Below are 26,596 nucleotides of genomic sequence, written 5' to 3'. Positions count from 1 at the left end.
CTGCGTAGAATCAGTTCTCTCCGCCACTATCTCTCAACCGATGCAGCCAAGACACTTGTATGCTCTCTGGTTCTCTCAAGATTGGATTACTGCAACTCTCTTTTGGCCGGCCTTCCCAAATATCTGTTAGACAGACTCCGACGAATTCAGAATAACGCTGCCAGACTCATTTGCAGAGCTTCTAAATTTGACCATGTTTCTCCTCTCCTTCAGTCTCTCCACTGGTTGCCTGTTTCTGATCGAATAGGCTATAAGCTATCCACTCTGACCTTTTCTGCAGTCAACGGATCTGGCCCCAAGTATCTTTCTGAACTCCTCCATATCTATACCACGTCTCGCCAGCTCTTTTCTTCCTCTGATACACAACTTCTCAGGATACCTCACGTCAGAAGTAAGACCTATGGACACAGATCGTTTCCTTTTCATTCGCCAAAGACGTGGAACAAGCTCCCTAATAACCTCCGTCATTCTGATTCCCTAGCATCTTTTAAATCTCGTCTAAAAACTCACCTTTTCCCTCAGCAATAAGTTCAATTGTGGCAGGTCCACTTCATTTGCGTTAGCTGTGCTTGACTATGTGTGTATACATATGTATGTGTACATAACTACATGCATGTATATGAATGTGTATTGTGTGTGCGTGTGTTTAAGTTTATGCCTGCCTATGTGTGCGTATGTGTTAGGGTAGCTGTTAGATACACATGCAAGTTAAAATGTATGCATGCATTGTGTGTGTGTGTGTGTGTGTGTGTGTGTGTGTGTGTGTAGTCACATTTTGGTCTGTGTATGTAACATTGATGTGATGTTTTATGTTAACAAAAGCGTTTTTGTAAAGCACCTGGAACAGATTTCTGGATAGTGTGCTATATAAGTATCCATTATTATTATTATTATTATTATAGATCAGAATGGAGGAGTTATCGGGGATCAGCCCAGAAGTTAAGATACGTAGATCCCATGAACACATTTGGTATCTTGCTTCGTAAGTGCCATAACACGCGATTTTCAAAAAGCGCATTTTGCAAAATCAAGATTTCCCAGTGGAGGAAGAAGGAGAAGAAGAGGTTGGAGTTAAACTGGGGCACGAGGTGGAGTATTATAAAATAAAATTAAAAAAAAAAGAAAAGAAAAAAAAACTGTCCTGAAATAACTCAGAGGAGAGAGTGCTTCAGGGCCGAGTCACAACACAACACCGTGGTTGGATGGTTGGTTGGAGGGGGTGGGGGTTGGGGTGGTGATGTCTGCTTTACAGACCCTTTCTGGGTCTGTGTGCCTGTGTGACCTTTCCACTTGTTATTACGATCTCCCTTTCTCTTTCTTGTTTCATCAAACCTCTGCGCTCATCTCTTTCCAGTAAAAAAGCAAATAAATAAATAAATAAATAATAATAAAAAAATGAGATTAAAAAAGCCTCGAAAAAAAGACTTAATTAAAAAGAAAAAAGAAAAAAAAAGCCTCGTCAATATTTCCCTGACCATACCCACTCGCGTCATCACACGGGTAACAAGAGAGGGAAGACTCACTTGTGACATGCACTTACTACAACAATTGAATCAAAACACACAAAAAAATCAATTGCAAAACAAAAGTCACGTGCACCTCCCAACATAGAAATATAGACTACACAAAGTTGTGCTGGATTTCACATTGTTTATTTTATTTTATTTATTTTGTTGTTTTTTCACTTTTTTTTCAAAATTAAAGTCACAAAGGAAAAAAATCATTTCTAACTCACACTTGCTTTTTTTTTTTTTAATGAAAGAGGAAATGCACCTAAGTGTGACCAACATACAGACACACACAGACACACACAAGATAGGTAATAAAGTTAAGTTACATTTTATATATGTATAAATATATAAGATGTAACTGAACTTTTTGTTAAACTACTATGTAATGCATTATAAGCTTAATCATAGAGAAAACAAATGATACAATGTGAAAAAACACAATATGGGTATTAACAATGTGCCCGTCTGCTTTATAATTACAATTAGTATTCAAAAAATGACATTCACAACACATTTTCATCATATTACAGATTTTTGTGATAACCTTGATTCAGTAACACCCAACACACACACACACACACACATATAATTACTTCATAATCTAGACCATTTTTTAAAACAGTCACTCTTTTTCTGGTGTAAGCTTCAAAGTCATACATACAACTATTTGAGTATGCAGCTGCATTACATGCTCACACATGAAAATCAAAATTCAAATAATAAATATAGGTCAGTTACATTTTATACATGTATTTATATAAATACATAAGATGTAACTGAACAGTAAGCTTTTTACTATGTATGGAAAACAAAAACTGTTAATTACATAATTATAAGCTTATAATTGTTGAGAAAAAGTGTAATACAGTGTGAAAAAATAAATATAGATATTAACAATGTGCATGGCTATTTGTTTCACATGATTGTTCAAACTCGAATTTGCTTTTTGTTTAAGTGAAAATGGATTCAACTTCATATAAGAAATAAAGTTCAGTTACATTCCATACACAAGATGCATGGTTCAATGTATGCGTATGTGTTAGGGCAGCTGTTAGATACACATGCAAGTTAAAATTTATGCATGCATTGTGTGTGTGTGTGTGTGTGTGTGTGTGTGTGTGTGTGTGTGTGTGTGTGTTGTTGTTGTTGTTGTTGTTGTTGTTTTCTTTACGTGTGGTATGCATAAGTGAGAGGTTTTGAGTCAGACTAGAAGCGGAGCTACTTGATGATGACAAAATGAAGGGATGGGAGTGGGGGAATGAGGGGGGGGGGGAGTTCGGGGAGGGGTGGTGGAGTGTGTGTGTGTGTGTGTGTGTGTGTGTGTGTGTGTGTGTGTGTGTGTGTGAGGGGGGTGGGATGGGAAGGGGGCAGTCGCGGGAGAGAGGGGCAGGTAAAATGGTGAGAAAAAAAATTTGCCTCATCTAAGGGGAATCACTCCGCAATTGTATCGCCTTGTAATGTGTGCCTAAAAGTTATGCAGTGATTCCCCTTTTGTGCGTGCTCCTTGACGCTCAACTCTTTCTCATATTCATTTTTATCTGCTCTCGAAATAATATATAGATCTATAAAAAGAATAAAAGATAAAATTAAATCTAAAACAAAACAAAACAACAAAACAACAAAGACCACCACCAACAACAGGGATACATAATGATAATATAAGCTTTATTTCAGTGATTTTCTGCTACGTAACATGTATATCGTAGTGATGCCTACTTATTATAATGAAAGTAGTAGTAGAAGTCGTAATAGTAGTTGTGATGATACTAATATTGATATGGCGCCCGATCAAATAACTTTACTCTAAGCGCTTGACAAAACAAGAGTTCCCTTCTCTCTATCCCCAAAAAACCCACTTTATTGTCTAGTTCAACCAAAAGGTTTTGTCTCACTCACAATGCCTGCCAGCAAATATCAAAGAGAAAACACACGTACACGTCTCTGTACCAAGTACCCTTCCCTGCTCACCACGCAAACATCATTTATCATGTAAAAAGAAAAAAATCGGGTGAGATAATACATTTTGAAATAGAGTGAAACAACTGTATGGTGTGCGTGTTTGTGTATGTGTGCTTGTGTGTGTGTGTGTGTGTGTGTGAGTGTGTGTGTGTGTGTGTGTAGTCACATTTTGGTGTGTGTAGTCACATTTTGGTCTGTGTATGTAACATTGATGTGATGTTTTATGTTAACAAAAGCGTTTTTGTAAAGCACCTAGAACAGATTTCTGGATAGTGTGCTATATAAGTATCCATTATTATTATTATTATTATTATAGATCAGAATGGAGGAGTTATCGGGGATCAGCAGCCCAGAAGTTAAGATACGTAGATCCCATGAACACATTTGGTATCTTGCTTCGTAAGTGCCATAACACGCGATTTTCAAAAAGCGCATTTTGCAAAATCAAGATTTCCCAGTGGAGGAAGAAGGAGAAGAAGAGGTTGGAGTTAAACTGGGGCACGAGATGGAGTATTATAAAATAAAATTAAAAAAAAGAAAAGAAAAGAAAAACTGTCCTGAAATAACTCAGAGGAGAGAGTGCTTCAGGGCCGAGTCACAACACAACACCGTGGTTGGATGGTTGGTTGGAGGGGGTGGGGGTTGGGGTGGTGATGTCTGCTTTACAGACCCTTTCTGGGTCTGTGTGACTGTGTGACCTTTCCACTTGTTATTACGATCTCCCTTTCTCTTTCTTGTTTCATCAAACCTCTGCGCTCATCTCTTTCCAGTAAAAAAGCAAATAAATAAATAAATAAATAATAATAAAAAAATGAGATTAAAAAAGCCTCGAAAAAAAGACTTAATAAAAAAAATTAAAAAAAGCCTCGTCAATATTTCCCTGACCATACCCTCTCGCGTCATCACATGGGTAACAAGAGAGGGAAGACTCACTTGTGACATGCACTTACTACAACAATTGAATCAAAACACACAAAAAATCAATTGCAAAACAAAAGTCACGTGCACCTCCCAACATAGAAATATAGACCACACAAAGTTGTGCTGGATTTCACATTGTTTATTTTATTTTATTTATTTTGTTGTTTTTTTCACTTTTTTTTCAAAATTAAAGTCACAAAGGAAAAAAATCATTTCTAACTCACACTTGCTTTTTTTTTTTTTTTTAAATGAAAGAGGAAATGCACCTAAGTGTGACCAACATACAGACACACACACACACACACAAGATAGTTAATAAAGTTAAGTTACATTTTATACATGTATAAATATATAAGATGTAACTGAACTTTTTGTTAAACTATTATGTAATGCATTATAAGCTTAATCATAGAGAAAACAAATAATACAATGTGAAAAACACAATATGGGTTTTAACAATGTGCCTGTCTGCTTTATGATTACAATTAGTATTAGAAAAAATGACATTCACAACACATTTTCATCATATTACAGGTTTTTGTGATAACCTTGATTCAGTAACACCCAACACACACACACACACACACACACACACACACACACATATATATATATATATATATATATATATATATAATTACTTCATAATCTAGACCATTTTTTAAAACAGTCACTCTTTTTCTGGTGTAAGCTTCAAAGTCATACATACAACTATTTGAGTATGCAGCTGCATTACATGTTCACACATGAAAATCAAAATTCAAATAATAAATATAGGTCAGTTACATTTTATACATGTATTTATATAAATACATAAGATGTAACTGAACAGTAAGCTTTTTCCTATGTATGGAAAACAAAAACTGTTAATTACATAATTATAAGCTTATAATTGTTGAGAAAAAGTGTAATACAGTGTGAAAAAATAAATATAGATATTAACAATGTGCATGGCTATGTGTTTCACATGATTGTTCAAACTCAAATTTGCTTTTTGTTTAAGTGAAAATGGATTCAACTTCATATAAGAAATAAAGTTCAGTTACATTCCATACACAAGATGCATGGTTCAATGTATGCGTATGTGTTAGGGCAGCTGTTAGATACACATGCAAGTTAAAATTTATGCATGCATTGTGTGTGTGTGTGTGTGTGTGTGTGTGTGTGTGTGTGTGTGTGTGTGTGTGTGTGTGTGTGTTGTTGTTGTTGTTGTTGTTGTTGTTGTTTTCTTTACGTGTGGTATGCATAAGTGAGAGGTTTTGAGTCAGACTAGAAGCGGAGCTATTTGATGATGACAAAGAGAGGCGATGGGAGTGGGGGAATGAGGGGGGGGAGTTCGGGGAGGGGTGGTGGAGTGTGTGTGTGTGTGTGTGTGTGTGTGTGTGTGTGTGTGTGAGGGGTGGGATGGGAAGGAGGCAGTCGAGGGATAGAGGGGCAGGTAAAATGGTGAGAAAAAAAATTTGCCTCATCTAAGGGGAATCACTCCGCAATTGTATCGCCTTGTAATGTGTGCCTAAAAGTTATGCAGTGATTCCCCTTTTGTGCGTGCTCCCTGACGCTCAACTCTTTCTCACATTCATTTTTATCTGCTCTCGAAATAATATATAGATCTATAAAAAGAATTAAAAATAAAATAAAATCTAAAAAAAAAAAAAGAACAACGAAACAACAAAGACCACCACCAACAACAGGGATACATAATGATAATATAAGCTTTATTTCAGTGATTTTCTGCTACGTAACATGTATATCGTAGTGATGCCTACTTATTATAATGAAAGTAGTAGTAGGAGTCGTAATAGTAGTTGTGATGATACTAATATTGATATGGCGCCCGATCAAATAACTTTACTCTAAGCGCTTGACAAAACAAGAGTTCCCTTCTCTCTATCCCCAAAAAACCCACTTTATTGTCTAGTTCAACCAAAAGGTTTTGTCTCACTGACAATGCCTGCCAGCAAATATCAAAGAGAAAACACACGTACACGTCTCTGTACCAAGGACCCTTCCCTGCTCACCACGCAAACATCATTTATCATGTAAAAAGAAAAAAATCGGGTGAGATAATACATTTTGAAATAGAGTGAAACAACTGTATGGTGTGCGTGTTTGTGTATGTGTGCTTGTGTGTGTGTGTGTGTCTGTACATTTCAATTATCATAAAACGGAAAATATTCATTAAGATTATCATAACATTTTAAGAGATAAATGCTCATCAACAAATATCAAATGAAAAACGAAAGAGCAACTGGCGCACCCTTCTCTCTCTCTCTCTCTCTCTCTCTCTCTCTCTTTAACTACAAATACTAATCTCCAAATGATTGCCGAAGTTTGCCTTTCTCTGATCCCATTTAGAAAACCGGAAAACTCTTCAGACGCGTTTGTACTGTGTGAGTTTAAATCGAACTTTTTCATACCAGTGGCATGAATCCTGGAGGCAAGTTGATATGTTGATTTGGACTGTCGTTCGTTGAAAAGTATGCAGTAAATGATGAGTTTTTTTGTTGTTGCAACAATCATTCTCTGAATAAGAATTTAGCGGTCCCCATGATGCCCGTGTTTCGATGCTGTCCCTGTGATAATGACACGCATGACAGGAAGTCATCAAGAACGCTACATTTACCGAAAAAATGACCACTTAGGCGAATGTACATAGCGTGGGACCTTCACACTGAGTGTAAAAACACAACAGCCTTTTTAAGCCCTGAGTCATATTAACAACAACAACAATAATGATGATAATGAAAATAATAATCATCATCATCATAGTGATAGTGATAATAATGATAATGATAATAACTATGTTTTGGGGAGCGAGACCCGTTAAAAAAATCACATTGTCTTTACAGGGTGATGTCCCATTTCATGGCAGAATTTTGCTGCCCCTGACAGATGCATGCATCAAGGTAACTTCACTAATAAGCAGGAACGTTCCATTATATCTCATTCTATTCTATCTACACAAAAAACACATAAAATGACTGCTATTAGTAATGTGATAATATTCAACATAAAGGTGCTAATGTTTTGTGGTTGAAAAAAAAATGTAACAGTAAAATTACTATGAAATCATATCTTTGCTTCATTTTTTTTTCTTTTCGTGTGTGATTTTACCAGAAGTGCAGTTTTAAAAATGGAACCTTAAAAAAAAGTCACCTTTAAAATTCGGAGTGCTGAAGGGCAAAAATATTTCCAGAGAAAATGAATATGTTACAGTTTACAACGAGCACACAAACACACATAGCCTGTGTATATTCCTACATACTTGGTTCGGGCAATTCTGAGACTATCAACCACAATTCAATGTATGGTCGCAGGCATGACATCTTGTGCACACTTTGAATCCCATCATCATGTTTTGGAAGAGAAGACATGTTTGGAACTTGCCCCAGGCTGATGCGATGGATGAGATATATACACAGAGCTTGCGTCATACCCGAAGACGAACTGTGCCTACCTTATTGGTGAATTTTAAAACAATCGCATACGCAGAAAAGTCCCATAAAAGCTGTACCCCAAAGACCCCCACAAACACGCACACCCCCTCGACCCCAGTGCAGCAGTTTCTTTAACCATAAAGTTGAATGCATATCAACAAGATATATCAGTATCTTTCTTACTTTTTCAGTCCTTCGTTTTTTTCAGCACAGTTTTTGTAAGGCATAAGCTATCGGCAATGTTTCGCATTAGGCACTGACATATGACACATCAGTAGCACCAGGTCGGTCCAAATATGAAACTGTTTAGTATTTGGCACAACCGTGTTTCATGTTAGGAGCAAATGGTCCGAATTATGAAACATTGCTTTTTCATTTTTGAAACGAAGTTCTGCTTCTTTGTTTTGGATCTTAATTTCTGGGTGGTGTTGTTGTTGTTGCTGGATTGTTGTTGTTTTTACATGTTCCAAGGTATGTTGATTGAAATTCAATAAAAATCAACGCATCAGCTCGGTTCTCTGTTCATTCTTATGGTTGACAGCCCAGCTTGTGTTTAAGTGTTTCTATTTTGGTGGTTCTCCCCGTCCTACATACTACACACAGAGAACCGACACAGAGTAATTACACAGACTCACGTTGTGTATAAGCACATTAATTTAACCCTTTCACCGCCAAGCTCGCATTTATGCACAGGTGTGGTAGAGGACCCATGTCACTGAAAGGTGACCATTCATTGGTATGTTATCCATGAACCTACTGCTCTTAATGTTCGGTGGTAGGATAGGCCATATTTCAATACATCGCAGGGGGAATCCGCAGCTATTCCTAGCTACTGTCTTTTCTGTGTTTATACGACAAGGGAATTTTATACTCTAAATTGACTGGCGGTGAAAGGGTAAAAGGGCTGAAAGGTTGAAGGTCCCAAAGCATTTTTACATCCATCGGGTCAGTCAACTCCTATACACTCTGTCTGGGGCTCGGCATAGGAAGGGAGTGAATTCATATCCACTGTGTTTAGGGCTCGGCATAGGAAGGGAGTGAATTCATATCCACTGTGTCTGGGGCTCGGCATAGGAAAGCAGTGAGTTCATATCCACTGTGTCTGGGGCTCGGCATAGGAAGGCAGTGAATCATATCCACTGTCTAGGGCTCGGCATAGGAAGGCAGTGAATCATATCCACTGTGTCTAGGGCTCGGCATAGGAAGGCAGTGAATTCATATCCACTGTCTAGGGCTCGGCATAGGAAGGCAGTGAATCATATCCACCGTGTCCAGGGCTCGGGATAGGAAGGCTGGGTCCAGTCCTCTCCTTCCGTCGCTTTAACCTTCCCCCCAGACTCAATTCAGGTCCCCATTCACACCTGCATGGATCGAGGAAAAACAGAGTAAAAGTGCCATTCCCCAAGGACACAACACCATGCCGAAACAGGGCCTCGAACCCTGGTCACTGGTGAACACTGGGTCAGAAACCTGACGTCTAACTCACTCTACCACGGCGCTCTCTCACGTTACGTGGGCTAATTTTGTTGTTTTTGTCGTTGTTGTTGTTTGTATTGTATTTGTATTTCTCTATTTTATCACAACAGATTTCTCTGTGTGAAATTCGGCCTGCTCTCCCCAGGGAGAACGCGTCGCTACACTACAGCGCCACCCATTTTTTTGGTATTTTTTCCTGCGTGCAGTTTTATTTGTTTTTCCTATCGAAGTGGATTTTTCCACAGAATTTTGCCAGGAACAACCCTTTTGTTGCCGTGGGTTCTTTTACGTGCGCTAAGTGCATGCTGCACATGGGACCTCGGTTTATCGTCTCATCCGAATGACTAGCGTCCAGACCACCACTCAAGGTCTAAGCGGAGGGGGAGAAAATAACGGCGGCTGAGCTGTGATTCGAACCAGCGCGCTCAGATTCTCTCGCTTCCTAGGCGGACGCGTTACCTCTAGGCCATCACTCCACTGTTTGTTAAGAACTCAACCGCAGTTCAACTCAATATTGTCAACTGCCAATCAAGACGTTGTTGTTTGTTAAGAACTCAGCCGCAATTCAACTCTATATTGTTCAACTGCCAACGAAGACGTTGTTGTTTGTTGAGAACTTAACCGCAGTTCAACTCTATGTTGTTCAACTGCCAACGAAGACGTTGTTGTTTGTTAAGAACTCAACCGCAATTCAACCCAATATTGTCAACTGCCAATCAAGACGTTGTTGTTTGTTAAGAACTCAATCGCAGTTCAACTCTATATTGTTCAACTGCCAATGACGACAAGTAATATATCCTCTCTTTTTTTCCTTTTCTTCTTTGTCTTGAATCTCAGTCTGAAAAAAGTGTACTTCTTTTTGAGACTAACAAGACCACTTATTGTTCGAAATTAAGCATTGTTTGTGAAATGCATAGATACTGATTTTCGCTGGACGCCATCTCATGCTGGCTTTCTTGATAACGACCAGGCAGCAGACAGCGCAGCAAAAAGGGTGGCAAAGAATTTTACAGATAGTGTACACACGTATATTGCCCATTGTCGTGAAAGGAAACGGGGCTGAAGTAAAGAAGGAAGAGTGTTTCCATCCAACTCTAAAATCTCGTTAGCGGTTTATCTCAGACATTGTCCGATTCGCAGACCTGTTTTTAAACTTTATTTTCAGACTATTACCTGTTATTATTTACGGACACAATACTTCCCTTGTATCCAGTGCACTTGTTCTAGCAGCGTGATATATAAGCATATCTCTTTTTTTTCTTTTTTTAATTACAGTGAGTTAACATGATAAAGCGTAACCTGCACGAAAGTGTGTCGCCACGGGTGAGTGGGAGCGTTTGTCTTTTTGACATTTTACATTCATTATCGGACTCGCTCTCTCTCTCTCTCTCTCTCTCTCTCTCTCTCTCTCTCTCTCTCTCTCTCTCCAAGCACTTTCGAGCAGTTACAATGATTAATTAAGCTGCTGAATACAACACACATTCCTCAGTGGAATTATAGATATATGTATATATATATATATATATGTATATATACAGAGAGAGAGAGAGAGAGAGAGAGTCAAAGTCAAAGTCAAAGTCAAAAAATGTTTTAATTGTCAGGCCTCTGGCCTATAACAACAGGAGTGCACAGTTTAAAAAAATCATTCATTAATTGAAATATTACTGAGGCATTCTTTTCTACGGCTTAGTGCTCTGTATATGAACAAAGAACATTTTGTTATGATATCAGCATTTTCACAGGCTAGAATCAAAGAAAGCTTAAAGAATGACGGATATCTGTAATACTTAGATGGTATTAATTCCTCTCTCAGATCCTGATATTTGTGACACACGAAAAGAAAGTGCGCTTCATTTTCAATTGCATTACGGCAGAAAGGACAATATCTATCATCATTATCTAAAAGGGGTCTGTATCGCAAACAACTGTATTTTATGGGGGACATTCCAATTCTAAACTTAGCAAGAAACCTTCGTAAGTTGACATTCTTAAGCTTATAAAAGTAGACTTTTAGAGATAATGACTCGAATATACCTGAAAGAAATCACGCTTTTCAAGTGAGGCATGCCAGTCTTGTCCAAAAGAGTCTGCGATTCTTTGTTTACATTCTGAAAGGAACAACTTTACATTCCCCACCCCTTGAGCTTCCCAAACGTAACCAAAACCGTACTTGTATAAAACATTTCTTACACGACACACCCACGTAAAACAGTTTTGTCTTTGCAGTGATATTAACATATTATAGGCCTTCTTAGGATACCTATTTTCGTCCATGCAAACTAGTCGTAGCCAAAATTTAACACATCTTTTATAAGTATTGAGAAAAAGAGGAAATCTACCAGTTTCTCCATATGTCAAATGTCTGGGCGACGTTGGACTTACACTCACAAATCGTTTCAGGGCAGATAAATGAACTTTCTCTAAGTGCTCTTGGTCAGAAGATAAACCCCATATTTCAGATCCATATGTTAGTATTGGTTGTATTTGACAGTCGAACATTTAAAAAACAAAACAAAAAACAAACCCACCTGGGGTGAATGTTCACCTATAGTCCAAAGTAACTTGGCTATCGCTGTCACGCCTTTTCTAGCTCTGTCTGCAAGTTCATTGAGTGTTTGAGAAAATGGAAGCCTCGTAGAAAGATAAATTCCAAGATATTTATACAAGTTGACTATCTGTAATTCGTCGTTTCCAAATGACCATCTCTCTGTTGAGGATAAGTATCCACCGTTTCTGAAAACAACTATGTTAGATTGACAACAAGATCAAGACGGTTTGCGGTTCTGAGTAAGATGTTTAACTGATTTTGTAAACCAATTACACTATCGGAGAATAGAACAATATCATCTGCAAATAATAGAATTGTATAAATTCTGGCGAAAGCCGAATCCCATGTTTTCCATTACCAATAACATCTTTTGTCAGTTAATTGATAAATAGTGAAAATAAAACTGGTGAACAAATCTCCCCTTGTTTCAAACCCCGTGGACACAGAAAAGCCTCTATTAATTCACCACCAGCGCGGACTCTTGGTTTCACAGTACTATACATACTTTTCAGGGCATTCAGAATCTTACCATTCATACCATTTCCATGCAGTATTTTCCATAATTTTTCCCTACATACAGAATCAAAGGCCCTTCGGAAGTCGATAAATGCTACATACAATTTTCTGTGTCTCAATAACTGTTTCTGGACCATAGCTAGAAGCGATTAATATGTGGTCAACTGTGCTGTGATCTCCCATAAAACCTGCTTGTTCCTCCCCAATTATGTTATTGTCTTCTATCCAGTTTGTAATGCGCTTGTTCAAAATGAAACTATACAATTTACTGCAATATTCAATAGTGATATTACTGTATAGTTGTCAGTGTTGTTCAAATCACTCTTTTTGTACAATGGCTGTATTATTGACAAACACCACTCATCAGGAAATAAACCATGATCAAAAATAAAGTTAAAAAGTTAACGAGGAATGGTGTAATCTGCTCTTCACTGTTCTTGAAAAATTCACCTTTTTAAACATGTGGTCCTGGTGCCTTATTGTGCTTTAAAGCTTTAATTGCATCTCTGACTTCCTCTGCAGAAATAGTTGAGTATGTGTATCGTTCTGGTCATAACCAGTGTCAGTCTGAGCACTTCTGAAGTGATCATACCACACTTCCCTACTTATAGTATTTTGTCTTCCTTGCTTTGGGCGAACAGAACGGACTGTATTCCAAAAAAAATTCTTTGGGTTATTACGGTTACTTTGTAAACTAGAAACTATCTTTTCTCTATGTGATCTTTTCTTTTGTCTCAGAAGTTCTTTATATTCTCTTCAGAGAGAGAGATTAAAATGAGAGAGAGACGTAAATCTTTCGAGTCCCCAACCCTGTGATTCTGAAAAAAAAAAAAAAAAAAAAACCGTGGACACACAGAGCGCATTAATCACGATCAGACAGGATTATTGTGTTGTCATGTTCAGAGACACGGGGGGCAGTGTAGATGTCATTTCTGCACATGACCTGACTGCCGTAGTTAACCTACAAAACTGAGCAGCCAGTGAAAAGCCAGTTTTAAAATGAGGGCCTTTTTTTTCTTTTAATTTTAGGGGTTTCTTTTTTTTCCTTTTTTTTTTTTTTTTTAGGATTTTAGGTTTGTTCAGGATTTTATCCAACAGTATAGTGCCGGCTGCCTGAAACTTGAAACTGGCGTGAAAGGTAAATGTTTTGAATTAATCGATTGATTTTCCACCTTTTTTTTCGCTTATTGTTGTTGTTTTTGTTTGTTTTTGTTTGTTTGTTTGTTTTTTTCCTGTTTGGTTGTATTTTTGTGTGTGTTTTTTTGTTTCTGTTTTTTTTTGTTTGGGATTTTTTCTGGAAGTCGTTTAGCAATAACAGCATCAGAAGAAGCCAGCGCAGGATTACTTTGGCAACAGAGCAGAAAATGTTAAATATAAACTTTTCGTGCCACCGGTGATCAATTTCTGCTGTCAAATGATGGTGATGATGCTTTCATCGTTATTAACAATGATGATGATGATAAAATTTCTGATAGTGATGATGATGATGATAGGATTAATGACAAGAATAATGATAATAACAATGATAATGATAATATGATGATGATGATGATGATGATGATGATGATAATGATAATAGTAGGGGGGAGGGTGTGTGTGTGTGTGTGGGGGGGGGGGGATGACAGCTACAACCGATTCTTGGAAGTATTTTGCATTTGCATTCCATTATTTTCGTTCTCGTCAGATTGCTCTTCCCGTGGAAAGCTTGTCGCAGCAATACAGCGTTGTATAAACCACACACACACACACACACACACACACACACACACACACATATATATATATATATATATATACATAGGGGACAATGTATAATCTCTATGTGTATGTGTGAGTGTGTGTGTGTGTGTGTGTGTGTGTGTGTGTTCTCTCTCTCTCTCTCTCTCTCTCTCTCTCTCTCTCTCTCTTCTTCTTCTTCTTCTTCTTCTTTTTAGCTTCAGAGAGTTTCGATGAATATTTTAGTCAGAACGTGAACTGCACGCATGAGTTTGAATGTACATTCAAGTATTCTGCTTGCAGTGGACATGATGTGCCTAAATCGGAACTTTTTTTTTTTTTTTTTTTTTAAATAAAAGCCTACTCATACATTTTGATTTCTAAGATAAATATTTCACTACAGGCAACAACAAATTACAAGCAAAAAACAACAACCAAGAACAACATGGATATTCATGCAAGAAGATGATGGCATTGTAGTTGCATCTGTCTCTTCCCTGTCCCTTTTGTTCAGTCCGAACTGTGCCTGGTGATCAGCGTGTTTTATTGTTGTTGTTGTTGTTTTATCATGGTTTTCAAAAGAAGTATTGTGTCTCTATTTCTGGCTTTGAATTTATCTCTTCAAACACATAAGAACCATAAAACACAAATATAACAATCCTATCTGCTGATATATATATATATATATATATATATATATATATATATATATATATATATATATATATATATATATATATATAAACGCTTTGTTGTAAGTTTACATATCAAGTTAACAAATTAGTGTGTATTCCTATTCAGCCTCTTTTCAATGTGGAGTGATGGCCTAGAGGTAACGCGTCCACCTAGGAAGCGAGAGAATCTGAGCGCCCTGGTTCGAATCACGGCTCAGAAGCCGATATTTTCTCCCTCTCCACTAGACCTTGAGTGGTGGTCTGGACGCTAATCATTCGGATGAGACGATAAACCGAGGTCCCGTGTGCAGTATGCACTTTGCGCACGTAAAAGAACCCACGGCAACAAAAGGGTTGTTCCTGGCAAAATTCTGTAGAAAAATCCACTTCGATAGGAAAAACAATAAACCTGCACGAAGGGGGGGAAAAAAAAGGGGGGGTGGTGGGGGGGGGGGGGGGGGGATGGCGCTGTAGTGTAGCGACGAATTTCACACAGAGAAATCTGTTGTGATGAAATGAGATACACACACACACACACATATATATATATATATGCAGAGCATGAAAAATTTTTTAATGGTTTTGACAGAATGCAATTGATTGATTCATTGATTGATATGGATACTTATATAGCGCCTATCCTCGGTCGGAGACCAAGCTCTAGCCGCTTTACAAACACGGGGTCATTTGCACAACAGGCTGCCTACCTGGGTAGACCCGTCCGACGGCTGCCACTGGGCGCTCATCATTCGTTTCCTGTGTCATTCAATCAGATTTCAGACACACACACTGACATTCACACTCAGACAGACATGTAACGTTTTCCTTTTTCGGGGGTGTGCATGCTGGGTATGTTCTTGTTTCAATAACTCACCAAACGTTGACATGGATAACAGAATCTTCTGTGTGCGTATACACACGAAGGTTGTTCAGGCACTGGCAGGTCTGTGCATAAGTTGACATGGCAGATGGCATCAATCTCCACCCTTAACCCGCCAGGCGCCGACACCTGCTACAGGCAGGACCAAAGGAAAGTCACTGTTATTACAAGACATGAATAATAGACGTTTCTTAAATGTATGAATGGGTGGAATGTGTTTGCTACGTGCCAGGTTTCTGTGTGTCAGATAATCAGCCTTTTTTTGTATTTTTTTTCTTTCACTATTTTCTTCTTCTTGCTGTTCTTCTTGTTCTTGTTCTTCTTCAACTTTGTGTAATGAATTATAACTGCAATTGGTTAATATGTTAATGGTGTAATTTTTCTATAGTGGCTCATGTGAACTGTGCAAATTCTGTCAAATAACGATGTTTCAATGAGAGAAATATAGCTTCAATGCAAGGGAAGTAAGTTTGACATGCGCTGCTTTTTGGAGTCTGTGTTTCCCCCCCTTCATACATGGAAGCTGAACTCACCAAGCAAGTGGAACAGTGTGGGAAAAGATAAACTGAAAGGTGTTTTTTGTTTGTTTGTTTTTGTTTTTTTGTTTTTTTATTCATTATTTTTTTAAGTACAGCAAACAATTCTGCCCAGCAGTGAGCTGCGGATGTGACATGAGTCATAGTTATTTGGAAGTTTGACAAAAGAAAGGAATATTGTTAAGGCGTTTTAAATCAATTAAAATAAGTTCACAGCTGGGCCAACAGCAAAGTGAGAGCTGTATTATCAATGGTTTCTCCATTTCAATGGGAAATCATTTAGAGCTTAGTCTTTTGTGAAGGACTATGACTCTCAAACTAGGAAGCCAAATTGCATTGGCTCTTAGTGCTGCAGACTTGGGGGCTAGTTGGCCTTTGGGAACCATCCCATTGCCGACCGTCCTAAAACCCTCTTGGCCGAGAGAGTGGGGATGTAACTTGGGCAAGAGACTCTCCACAATAATCAAATTCTAGCGTTACCTCTAGGCCATCACTCCAAGCATAATATTAATTTGGTTCACAACCAAAGTGTTTGTTTTTTTCTACAGAATGTTGCCACGGACCGACCTTCTGCAGCCGTGTGTTCTTTCACGTGCGCCAAGCTTTTTGCTGCACACGGTACCTAAATGCCTTTATCGTCTCACACAAAAGGCTAGCACGCAGACCACCGCTCAAGTGGAGTGATGGCCTAGAGGTAACGCGTCCGCCTAGGAAGCGAGAGAATCTGAGCGCGCTGGTTCGAATCACAGCTCAGCCGCCGATATTTTCTCCCCCTCCACTAGACCTTGAGTGGTGGTCTGGATGGTAATCATTCGGATGAGACGATAAACTGAGGTCCTGTGTGCAGCATGCATTTAACGCACGTAAAAGAGCCCACGGCAACAAAAGGGTTGTTCCTGACAAAATTCTGTAGAAAAATCCACTTCGATAGGAAAAACAAATATAACTTCACGCAGGGGGAAAAAAAAGGTGGCGCTGTAGCGTAGCGAAGCTCTCCTTGGAGAGAGCAGCCCGAATTTCACACAGAGAAATCTGTTTTGAAAAAAACCCAACAGAAATACAATACAATACAATACAATGCAATACAATACTAGACCTTGTGAACATGGATGAGAATAAAGCCAGTTATCGTGTACATGGGACTTGATCCCGTGGTCACTCGTGGACGCTAAACCACTAAGCCACCGCTCTGTGCAGCAGTTGTCGTCAGTTACGAAGTCGACTTCCCGCTGGTGTTGAATATCAAGAGAAGTGCACTTCAGAATGTCACTGTGGAAGGAAACGTGATATGTATCTATCGTGTGGTGTTTCAGCACCGGCTAACATTGTACTGTACTGTACTGTACTGTATAGTACTGTACTGTACTGTATAGTACTGTATTGTACTGTACTGTACTGTACTGTACTGTACTGTACTGTATAGTACTGTATAGTACTGAACTGTACTGTACTCTACTGTACTGTAGGCTAACATTGTATTGCATTGCATGGCATTGTCTTGTATTGCACTGTACTGCGCTCCATTGTTTTGTATTGCATTGTATTGCATTGCATTGCGGTGCATTGCATTGGATACAGAAAACAAGAGGAAAAAATTATGAACCCACTTGGGAGAGGAGAAGTTGAGTACTTCGACTCGTAAAGTCTTCAAAGCAACTGAAGATAGCAGCAGTCACAGGTGCAGTTTTCTGGCTGTTGAATAAAATTCGCTTGTCTTGAGAACAGTTCACTGCTGGTTGGAAAAGGTGGATGGGTGAAGGAAGTGAGAGAGAATCTAGACAGTGAGAGGAAAGGGGGGCGGGGGGAAGAGGAAAAAGAGGGGGAGGGGAGGGAAGGGGGAAATGGGCAGGGTGGGGACGAGGGAAGCTGTGATTTGGTTTTGTCCTTGATGTTGAGGTCATATGGTGCTGCAGTACCGAGATAGTGAATAATCTGTTTCTCCATGTTCTTTCTCTTGAAGGAGTCACCAGTGCTGTTGCGTCAGACCACTGATATGGAGAAGTGGGTTATGCTGTGGGGATCAGTGTTGAAGTGAAAAGCCACAGGGTTTGCTTTTTCTGGAGGATGCTGTCTCTGTGCTCTTTGCTGCGTTGCATTGTTTTGTACTGTATCGCCTTGCCTTGTCTTGTCTTGCATTGTATTGTATTGTATTGCGTTGCATTGTAGTGTATTGTATTGCGTTGCATTGTCAATACATTGTAGTGTATTGTATTGCGTTGCATTGTAGTGTATTGTATTGCGTTGCATTGTCAATACATTGTAGTGTATTGTATTGCGTTGCTTTAGGAGGGAAGTGTGCGGCTGCAACATGATTTATTCTTGAGCTTTCCTCTTTGTGTCTTTTTCTTCCTTTAGGAGGGAAGTGTGCGGCTGCAACATGATTTATTCTTGAGCTTTCCTCTTTGTGTCTTTTCTTCCTTTAGGAGGTAGGTGTGGGGCTGCAACATGATTTATTCTTGAGCTTTCCTCTTTGTGTCTTCTCTTCCTTTAGGAGGTAGGTGTGGGGCTGCAACATGATTTATTCGATTGGGCTTTAATGTGTCAGTCTTTTTTCTTCTCTCTTTAGTTTTTTTTAATGAAATTTTCTTATTAATTAAACAAGGATGCCTGTTGAGTCCCCTTATATATTTTTGTTCTCTCCACACTTCTGAAGTTTTAGTGTGTTTTTTTGTTTTTTTTAAAATAATTTTATTCAAGTTTAACATTTAATACATACAGACGGACATACAAAACCAACATCTGGAATCAACAATATTTGCCACTGTGCACCACCTAAACTGTAAATCAGGAAAATGACACAACACTGTCTTCATACCGAGAAAAAAAACAACAAAAACGTCACATACACTGTTAAAAACAAGTAAGTAAATGAAAGGGGGGGAAAAAATAAAAGAAAAGAACAAGCGTTACATTCGTGGTTGTCTCTACTCCTCCTCGTTGCCTTCAATCATTTTTATGTATGGGTTCCATTTTCTAGAAAATGCTGCGGACATCATTTCCATCGAGTGTATATATTTTTCGGTTTTATATATGTTTCTTAGGTCTGTTAGGAAGTACTTTATACATGGTTTGATTTTATTTATTCTGCATTTATAAATGAAATATTTCGCCACTAGAATGATATAGTCAAATATTTCACCTGTTTTTGTAACATCATCATTTCCAAATAATACTAACTCTATATTAAACTTTACATTTGCACAATTTTCACACTTTTCCTTCAAGACATTCTCTAAGTCCCCCCAAAAGAGCTGAGTAAATGTACAGTGCTATAAGTAGTGTTGAATTGTGTCTATTTCATTTTTACAGAAGTTGCACATGTCGCTGTTTGTTATTCCCTTTTTTTTTTAGTATTTTCTTTGTAACCAATATACCATGACATATTCTAATCTGGAACCATTTCAATCTTACTTCTTTTATGTTTTTCACTTGTTTCATAGTGGTATCCCAATGTATTGCAATGTCTAGTTTTTGCTCCCACTTGATAAAAGAATTTATATTGTATAGAAAAATTGGTTCAAGTAGTATATCATAATAAATTTTAGATCCTTTCTTAACATTAGCTATTATCTGCAGTGCTTTTGGTTCTTTATTGCAAGTTTTGTCTGTAATAGTAATATTGTTTGTGCGCAAGTAACTTTTAATGGAACGTATAAATCCCATATACAGTAAATAATTAACTTTAACCTCATATTTTTCTGTGAAATCTTTATGACTAAGGAAGCACCCATTTTCATCTACAATATCTCTAACCAGAAAAATACCTTTACTTGTCCAACTTTTTAAATAAACTGTCTTATTACCGACTTTAAATTTGTCGTTATGAAAAAGTGGTTCTACGAGTGCCACTGAAGTTTTAGTTATGTATGTAAGGCGAGGCGAAGAAAGAAAGCCAGGCTTTTGTTTTTTTGCTGACGATAATTAATAGTACTCATGTCTTCAGCCCAACAGTGCTCCAAAAGAAGATGCACAAAATCAGAAGAAGAAGAAGAAGAAAAAGAAAAAAGTCAAACGATTTATGGCTGACTGTAAATCTAGACAAAACAAAGTTGGTGGGTTTCAGAAAAAGGAGGGTAGCAGTTAAAAAATTCAAAGATTAAATCCATGCTCTTCTAAGCGTTAGAAGCGCGGGAATACGTCTTAAGTGCTTTGGGATGCCGTGACAGAATCGGTCAGAATTTGTACCTGAAGTGTCTTCAGCTGAATCTGTCCATTGGTTTATAAGAGAAAAGATTCTCCAAATAATAAGGCTTTAAATGGCCATTAGGACGATATTCACTGTTCATAGATTCCGTGGTATCAGCAGCTAGACAGTGGCGCACACACACACACACACACACACACACGCACGCACGCACGCACGCACGCACGCACGCACACACGCACACACGCACGAACGCACGCACACACACACACACCGTCTAAAACACTTATTGTGAATAGACGTTAAACTGAAGAAGAAAACACACACACACACGTGTACATGTACATGAGCCTATTTTCCTTTTCACTAAAATTTCAGCAGCAAACGAATGGACAGGAGCGTTAAGTTTAGAGCCCCACATGTTCGTATGTATATCAGACTCATCTGTGTCGTATGAGTGACGAGCCTTTGAATGAATATGCACATTATTTCCAATCGGATCAATAATCATGTATTGTATTGTATTGCATTACATTGCATTGCATTGCATTGCATTGTATTGTATTGTATTGTATTGAACACACACGAATCCGCTGCTGAACTGGAGAGAGATTTGTTGGCAAAAACCTGTGGATTGGTAAAACCCTGTTATCTTTTGACAAAAAAAAAGAGAGAAAACAACAACAACAACCCCCCCCCCCCCCCAAAAAAAAAAAAGACAAAACCCCCCAAAAAAACAACAACAAAAAAACCAAAAACAAAAAAACCGAACATCTTTTCATCTTGTCACATTTAACAATTAATTATTGCATCTACTTTCGCTGTGTACATCATCCGTGACGTATCAGCGGCGTCCTGTCCGTGACGACGATTCCGACGTGCCCCCCCTCTCCAACCCCCCCCCCCCCCCCCACACACACACACACACCCCGCCCCCACTCCCCCCCCAACCCCCCCACAGTCCCTCTCTCACACACACACTCCTCCTCCTCACCATCACCACAACCCCTACCCCCTCCCTCACATCCCTCCCCACCCCTCTCCCTCCCCCCTCCCCCTCGCCCCCCCACTCCCCCCTCCCCCCCACCACTCCCCCTTGCACCTTCCATACATCTCAGATCCAGGCTCGTCCGCCACCGACCTGTCAGCAAGTTTTGCTTTATGTCAAAACTTCGTGGTGTCCCATGTTATAACCCCCTGCACATTGGGCAGAGGATGCTGTTGCACTGCATGGCTGTTGTTACAAGGGGGGAGCGTTTTTCTCTGTGTGTGAGGAGCAACTGAGGTCTGTCGAGTGGTTAAAAGACGCTTATCTGTCAAAGCAGTTTCCGCCAGGGTGTGGGTTCGATTCCCGCAGTCGCCCTTTATCTCTCAAGTTTGACTGAACGATAAAATCAATCGGAGTGTCCAGTCAATCGGATGATGCGATAAACTGAGATTCCGTATGGATTACTTGGTGCACTGAAAGCAAAAACTAAAAACTATTTAAAAAAAATTATTTTAAAATTATTTTTTAAACGCGAACCCACGGCAACAATAGTGTTGTCCTCTGGCAAATTTCCGTGGAAGAAATCCACTGTGATAGGTTCACAAATATATATGCATGCACACAAGGCCTGACCAGCGCGGACCATGCTCTTTGCCAGGCATCTGCCCAGCAGACGTGGGGTAGCATATGTGGATTTGTCGGCACGCAGTGACGCCTCCTTGAGAAACTGAAGCTGAAACTGATGACTTGAACCTGTGCCAGAAACCGGAACTGGAAACGGGTAGTTGTCGCAGAGATGACTGCTGGTGCTGATGTTATGTTTGTGTCTTTGAACAGTTCAGGTGCAAGCACGGTCACAGAGCTGCAGTAAAAGTCACTGCTCAAACTCCGCTGCTAATTTCAGTGCAGATGGTGCATATCGCCAGACTGATGACTGACGACCACCATGTCTTCCACCACGCCGTTGCGGTCACCAAGCTGCGGACAGATCCTCAGATACATGCTGTCAGGAAGTGCTCTGGACGGGGTCTCTTTGCCAGAAGTTCTTCAGGAACGGACAAGCCCCCTTTGCCAGGAGCAGCTGACAGACTGTGACGATCCCCAGCTCCACGATGTCCTCACTTCTCCAACAGCAGAATGCCTCCCGGCCACAGAGGGTGATGTTCCAGCAGCTGAAAGGTTCCTTTCAGACAGCTGTCAGCAAGCCTTGGGCGACTTCCTCCCCACGCTAGAACTCAGCGCTGCTCACCTTCAACCAGCAAATTCAAACGCTGTTCACCTTCAACCAACAAACTCAAACGCTGTTCAACTTCAACCAACAACTTCAAACGCTGTTCACCTTCAACCAACAACTTCAAACGCTGTTCACCTTCAACCAACAACTTCAAACGCTGTTCAACTTCAACCAACAACTTCAAACGCTGTTCACCTTCAACCAACAAACTCAAACGCTGTTCAACTTCAACCAACAAACTCAAACGCTGTTCACCTTCAACCAACAACTTCAAACGCTGTTCACCTTCAACCAACAACTTCAAACGCTGTTCGCCTTCAACCAACAACTTCAAACGCTGTTCACCTTCAACCAACAACTTCAAACGCTGTTCACCTTCAACCAACAACTTCAAACGCTGTTCACCTTCAACCAACAAACTCAAACGCTGTTCACCTTCAATCAGCAAACTCAAACGCTGTTCACCTTCAACCAACAACTTCAAACGCTGTTCACCTTCAACCAACAACTTCAAACGCTGTTCACCTTCAACCAACAACTTCAAACGCTGTTCGCCTTCAACCAACAACTTCAAACGCTGTTCACCTTCAACCAACAACTTCAAACGCTGTTCGCCTTCAACCAACAACTTCAAACGCTGTTCACCTTCAACCAACAAACTCAAACGCTGTTCACCTTCAACCAACAACTTCAAACGCTGTTCACCTTCAACCAACAACTTCAAACGCTGTTCACCTTCAACCAACAACTTCAAACGCTGTTCAACTTCAACCAACAACTTCAAACGCTGTTCACCTTCAACCAACAACTTCAAACGCTGTTCGCCTTCAACCAACAACTTCAAACGCTGTTCACCTTCAACCAACAACTTCAAACGCTGTCCGCCTTCAACCAACAACTTCAAACGCTGTTCACCTTCAACCAACAAACTCAAACGCTGTTCACCTTCAACCAACAACTTCAAACGCTGTTCACCTTCAACCAACAACTTCAAACGCTGTTCACCTTCAACCAGCGAACTCAAACGCTGTTCACCTTCAACCAACAACTTCAAACGCTGTTCACCTTCAACCAGCGAACTCAAACGCTGTTCACCTTCAACCAACGTCCACTACTGCTGATCTTCAAACCGCAATGCCCAAATTTGACGACCTGCGAACGCATCACTCCACCACCACCACCACTACCGCTGCTGCTGCTGACTTACGAACGGCAGGCCCCGCCACCGTCGGCCTTCGAACGCCGATATCTACCACTGCTGCTGACGTCCCCGCACCCAGGAGCGCGCTGTCCGCGCTGGCGGCCTTCACAGAGCGGTACACACACGACGGCGACATCATCCACGCCGTCAGCTCCTCCTCCTCCTCCACCTCGTCCACGCCACGCTGTGCAGCAGCGGCCACCTCGCGCCCCGCCTTCCTCCTCGTGGTCAGCTCGCGACAGGAGCACGTTCCGCCCGGACCCCCTGCACGTGCCACCACCACCAGGGTGTCCCACCGCTCCAGGTCTCTGTCTACGGAAGACCGAGGTGGCGTCCGGACTGTGGCGACTGCTAGGCCCTGCGAGGTGTGCGGCGGTCAGGCCGGCGGGCGGTACTTCGGGGCATGGGTCTGTCTGCCGTGCAAGGTGAGAGGATGGCCAGGAGTTGGCTTGTGTGTGTGTGTGTGTTTTGATTTTTGTGTATTTTGTTTTTTTGTTTTTTTTCCAAGGGAAGAAGGTTGGGGGGGGGGGGGATTGTTTTTCCTTTTCTTTTTTTTTTTTTTTTTTTTTACTTTTGCAAGGCAAGATTTGTTTCTTTTTTTTTCTTTTTTCTTTTTTTGCAAGGCAAGCAGGTTATTGTTACTTTTTTTGTTTTGTTTTTTGCAAGGCAAGAAGTTTTCGGGGATTTGTTGTTGTTGTTGTTGTTTTTGTTCGCAATGTTCAGTTACCCAAGGAGGCGTCACTGCGTTCGGACAAATCCATATACTACGGAAGCAAAAGCAGAGTGGTTAAAGCGTTGGACTTTCAATCTGAGGGTCCCGGGTTCGAATCTCGGTAACGGCGCCTTGTGGGTAAAGAGCGGAGTTCTTTCCGATCTCTCAGGTCAACAGATGTGCAGACCTTGTGCCTGGACCTCCTTCGTTTGTATACGCAAGCAGAAAATCATATACGTAGGTTAAATATCCTGTAATCCATGCCAGCGTTCGGTGGGATATGAAAACAAGAACATACCCAGCATGCACACCCCCGGAAACGGAGTATGGCTGCTTACATGGCGGGGTAAATAAACAAAACGGTCATACACGTAAAATGTTAAACGTCTGAGTGCGTTTTGTGTGCGTGACTTTAACCTCACTAAATGACATAGGAAACGAATGATCAGCGCCCAATGGCAGCCGTCAGTTGGCTCTACCCAGGTTGGAACCCTGTTATGCAAATGACTCCGTCTTTGTAAAACGCTTAGAGCTTGGTCTCTGACCGAGGATAGGCGCTATATAAGCATCCATATAATTGATTATCATTCATATACGCTGCACCACATCTGCTAAGCAGGTAAATGACGAATTATTTTTTTCAGACTTTGGGACTGAATCTGAATGTAAATATTATGAATGAATTCTACTTCAGACGTCAGGGCAGATATGAAGGTGAATGACGAGGCTGGCCGTTTTCTTCCAGAGTTTCTACATACGATGCACACAGAAGCGTCAGTCCATCTTCAGACATTCCTGTGATGGTAAATGCCACATTCTGGCCAGCAGTTCTCTACGCTGTACCTACTGCCGATTCCAGAAATGTCTGTCCGTTGGAATGGTTCGTAAAGGTAAGAAATGAAGTAGATATAAAGGTTTATAGATTGTGTAAATAGATCGATATTTAATCTTTCTTCTTTTTTTTTTCCTTCAGTAAAGGATAGTACCGTTGTCACGAAATTTCATATCTTAGTGTCCGGAAATCTAGGACCTTTTTAAGTCTACACGAATGTTGGTATTTTTACAATGCAGGTATGTGAGAAATTACATGCAGAGAGTAATCCAGCCGGTGTAATAGGCAGAACTTTACCCCTGGGTAATGTACACCCTGGGTATAAATTAGCCAATGCTACTTTGCACGTGGGGGTTTTACCAGCCCAGACCATGGCATACCTCTCCCTGTGTACGCCGCTCACCCAGTCAGTCTGTGTCACATTTTTTTAAATAAACATTTTTATTCGAGTTTAACATTAAATACATACATACATACAGACAGACAGACAGACAGACAGACAAAAATAGTATTTGTAATTATTAATAGTATTATTTGGTATTATGCATTATTTAAACAATAAATCAGGAAAACAACACCACAACATTGTTTTTATACAGAAAAAAAAACAGAAATAAAAAAGTCATATGCACTGCATAAAAAAGTAAATAAATGAAATGAAAAAATTAATGAATAAAAGAACAAACGTTACATTCGTGGTTGTCTTTCCTCCTCCTCGTTGCCTTCAATCATTTTTATGTATGGGTTCCATTTTCTAGAAAATGCCATGGACATCGTTTCCATCGAGTGTATATATTTTTCGGTTTTATATATGTTTCTTAGGTATGTTAGGAAGTACTTTATACATGATTTGATTTTACTTATTCTGCATTTATAACTGAAATGTTTTGCTACTGGAATGATATAGTCAAATATTTCATTTGTTTTTGTAATATCATCATTTCCAAATAATACTAACTCTATATGCAATGCCACATTTGCACAATATTCACACTTTTCCTTCGAGACATTCTCTAAGTCCCCCAAAAGAGCTGGGTAAGTGCACAGTGCCACAAGTAGTATTGAATTCTATCTATTTCATTTTTACAGAAATTGCACATGTCGCTATTTATTATACCCATTTTTTTAGTATTTTGTTTGTAACCAATATACCATAACATATTCTAATCTGGAACCATTTCAATCTTACTTCCTTTATATTTTTCACTTGTTTCATAGTGGTATCCCAATTTATTGCAATATCTAGATTTTGCTCCCACTTGATAAAAGAATTTATATTATATATAAAAATTGGTTCAGGTAATATATCAT

At 39.7% G+C, this 26,596-nt stretch overlaps 1 long non-coding RNA gene across 1 annotated transcript in view; it reads right to left on the bottom strand.

Annotated features, from left to right (window-relative positions):
• LOC143277926 (uncharacterized) overlaps positions 1-26,596 on the bottom strand; it is a 47,590-nt gene that overhangs the window by 9,596 nt on the left and 11,398 nt on the right. The window contains exon 2 of the long non-coding RNA XR_013053808.1: positions 15,633-15,770. This is a non-coding gene — a long non-coding RNA (uncharacterized LOC143277926). The remainder of the gene's footprint in view (positions 1-15,632; positions 15,771-26,596) is intronic.

The sequence above is a fragment of the Babylonia areolata genome, chromosome 35 (assembly GCF_041734735.1).
Source record: "Babylonia areolata isolate BAREFJ2019XMU chromosome 35, ASM4173473v1, whole genome shotgun sequence".
Classification (NCBI taxonomy): Eukaryota; Metazoa; Mollusca; class Gastropoda; order Neogastropoda; family Buccinidae; genus Babylonia; species Babylonia areolata.
Note: the sequence above shows the minus strand (reverse complement) of the source record. Positions and strands in the feature narration are given on the sequence as shown.